The sequence below is a fragment of the Lactuca sativa genome, chromosome 6 (genome assembly GCF_002870075.4).
Source record: "Lactuca sativa cultivar Salinas chromosome 6, Lsat_Salinas_v11, whole genome shotgun sequence".
Taxonomy (NCBI): Eukaryota; Viridiplantae; Streptophyta; class Magnoliopsida; order Asterales; family Asteraceae; genus Lactuca; species Lactuca sativa.
In genome coordinates, this window is record NC_056628.2 from 120,858,831 (window position 1) to 120,862,320 (window position 3,490).

Genomic DNA, 3,490 nt, shown 5'->3' on the forward strand with positions numbered 1-3,490 from the left:
AGACCACTCCTTGATGCTTCAAAGATTCCCACTCCTTCTTCTTCCTGAAAACCACTCAAAAATGGCTAAAAGCTTGAATGAACACAATGGGGGCTTAAGGTGCGGCGTTCTGGGTGTGAGAGGCTGTAAAGGAGCCCTAGGAAGAAGATTGAGACGTTTAAATAGGCTCCAAGCCCCGGATTTAGGGTTTTCCTCGCACAGACCAGACTCGCCGAGTCCACTGGCCGACTCGCCGAGTTGGTCACTTACTCCTCGACCCGGATCCCGCTCCGACTCGCCGAGTCCCTCCTAAATTTAGGGTTTCCTTTATTTTCTTGGCTTTCAAAATCTTGGGTGTTACACTATTTGTATCTAAGTTTTCACTATTGAATGCTATAAACTATTGAACATCAAAGAACCTTATAGAAACTCTAGGATTATCGAAAATCATAAATGAATTAGGGTTTACATACCTTCTTGATTATCTTAGTAAATAATCAAATGAATCCTTCTTTAATTCACTTGGAAGCTAGCACGAGAAATCTTGTGCCTTTGATGGTTCACACCTAAAGCCTAGCGACTAAGAAAACTTTAAGGAGAGAGGAGAGGGGATGGAAATTTTTGGCTATTCTCTTGGTAGAAGGAGTAGCCAAAAATTGGTTGCCTAAGGACCCTATTTATAGTTGATAGGAAAGTCCTAAAAACACAAAATTGAAATAAAATAATATTATTCCAAATCTGGAAGTATCTAGTTTTCTAATTATCCATATTATCAATATGGAATAATCTAGAACCCCTAGGAGCCTCTCAAAAATTCGGCTAACCCTAAAAAATTCTAAATTTCTTCTTTTCCCAACTATTAAACAATTACATCTTTAGTCCTCGCACTAGTAATTAATCCAATTAATCCCAAAATTAATTCTAATTAATTTTTAATTAAATAATAATATTTATAATTAATATGTTAATCTCATAATATATTAATAAATTATTTATTTATATTTATTAATCATACAATAAATCAAAAAATCAGTCTCTCTTTCTCTCTTTCTCTCTCTCTCTCTCACTCACTCACTCACTCACTCTCTCTCTCTCTCTCTCTCTCTCTCTCTCTCTCTCTCTCTCTCTCTCTCTCTCTTTCTAAACGTCATTCTAGTCAATTGCTAGTTTTGAGGGCAACCCAAAAAGACTTTGCTAATAATACAAGTATAAACCAATTTAGTTATTGGTTTAGACACCTAATCCAACAAAATCATGGTCCGGTGCCATTATCATCATGAACCATAAACTTTAAGAGTTTATGGTTCAACATTATTTTAATCACAAGATCCGTCAAATCGTGGTCTGATACTATTATCGTCACGAACCAAACTTTAAGAGTTCATGTTTCAGAATTATTTTAATCATGATGATCCGTCAAATCATGGTCTGATATTATTATCTTCACGAACCATAAACTTTAAGAGTTCATGGTTTGGCATTATTTAAATCACCATGATCTGTCAAATCATGGTCCGGTACCATTATCGTCATGAACCATAAACTTTAAGAGTTTATGGTTCGACACTATTTTAATCACCATGATCTGTCAAATAATGGTCCGATACTATTATCGTCACAAATCATAAACTTTAAGTGTTCATGGTTCAACATTATTTTAATCACCATGATCCGTCAAATTATGGTCTGATACTATTATCGTCACGAACCACAAACTTTAAGACTTCATGTTTCGACATTTTTTTTAATCATAATGATCCGTCAAATCATGGTTTGATACTATTATCGTCATGAAACATAAACTTTAAGGGTTTATTGTTCGACATTATCTTATATCGCTATGATCCTCCAAAATATGATTCGGCAGTATTATTGTCACAAACTATAAACATTGAAAGTTTATTGTTCAATATCATTATAACAAGTATATCATCATGGCCTGCCAAATCACAGTCCAATACTATCCTTATACTGAACCATAAATTTTGCTAATCTATGGTTCAATATTATAGTGAACCATAAACCTTGAAAAGGATGGTTCAAACACGTAAGTCACTATCGCTATAACACAAAATTTTAAGAGTTTACGACTCCATATTTCTTTCAAAACAGTTAACCATAACCATGGCTCAATGCTTCCACAAAAGATATAAGAATTATCGAAAGATTAGTACTATTATGACAAGACTTAAAGAGTTATCAAGCATAAAGAAAAAACACAACAATGTTACATATACCATTCATTCATTCAACATTTGACAGTAAGAAAAAGTATAATACAAGACAAAACATTGATAATCGGACCAAAAGAGTATAATCACATACATATCAAAAGACAAAAGCACCTAAACTACAATCAACCATTCTCCCCCATCAATCACCTAATCACTACTACTCGCGTCAACATACTTGCGATCCAGATCCAAAGCTTCCAACTTTTCCTTCAGTACACCAATGTCAACCTCGTTCCCCTCTAGGAGCTTAAGGAGTGGATACTTATAAGTTATCATATCGGAAAAACAATCGAGAATCCGACTTTGGGCACCAGGATAGGAATAGATGAAATGCTTCCCTTCCAACTCCCCGGGTTACTTCTCCTTCATTTCAATACAATCCTACTGTAATCCCATTTGAATGGCTGCAGTTTGAAGAGAAATGTTCATGTCACCAAAATCTACCGAATTAATAAAGCTTGAAAAAAGAAAGGAATGTCTTCCCTTCAAACCCACCGCAACTCAGACACATTTTTTTTGACAGAGCCTGATTGATAAAACATCTTGCTTCACCGAGGTATAAAGTTCATCCAAGGATGTAATTTGAGAGTTCTTCTCAGATATGGTGGCCTTATGAATAACAAGTTCCTCCTCAAGAAATTTAATGCACACATCCTTGTATGAGCAAGCAATCTCCAACAGAGACACTTTTACGGTAAAGTGAAGCTTCAATTACTCAAATTGCTAAGACTTATCCTCAAATTCCTTACTCATCTCCAAGTACCTATTCCTCTCCGACAAGCCTGATGCCTCCTCCCGAAAATTTCCTGCCTCCTCTTCTAGGCATTCATGGTTGGTGCGCATACCCTTAGGGCGCGTTTTCTGTGGATGAATAAGGGAAGGAAAGGAAAGAGGTATTGAAGGGTAATGAAAAAAGACACACTTGGTAGGTTTGAAGAATATATATATATATATATATATATATATATATATATATATATATATATATATATATATATATATATATATATATATATATATATATATATATATATATATATATATATATATATTAAAGCCCATGGTATGTGGTATGTGAGGGTTTCATAATTTTGGTCCCTTCAATATTTTAACCATGCAATCTCCACCCAAAAGTATATCCAATTGTGCAGTCTCCACCCAGAAGTATATCCATTTGTCAAATTGATCACTGGCTTTTGTAACATTATTCTATTTCAATACTTTTTTTTCACGTTATTACAAATTTATTCATTCCTCGGTCAATGAATAGTAAACCC

The 3,490-nt window shown here is 34.4% G+C and overlaps 1 long non-coding RNA gene across 1 annotated transcript; it reads right to left on the bottom strand.

Moving 5' to 3' along the window:
* Positions 1-2,190: 2,190 nt before the first annotated feature.
* Positions 2,191-3,125, bottom strand: LOC111882221 (uncharacterized). Its single transcript, XR_002847105.3, has 2 exons — positions 2,709-3,125; positions 2,191-2,617 (listed from the first exon to the last, which is right to left on the bottom strand). It is a non-coding gene; the product is annotated as an uncharacterized LOC111882221 (long non-coding RNA).
* Positions 3,126-3,490: the final 365 nt, after the last annotated feature.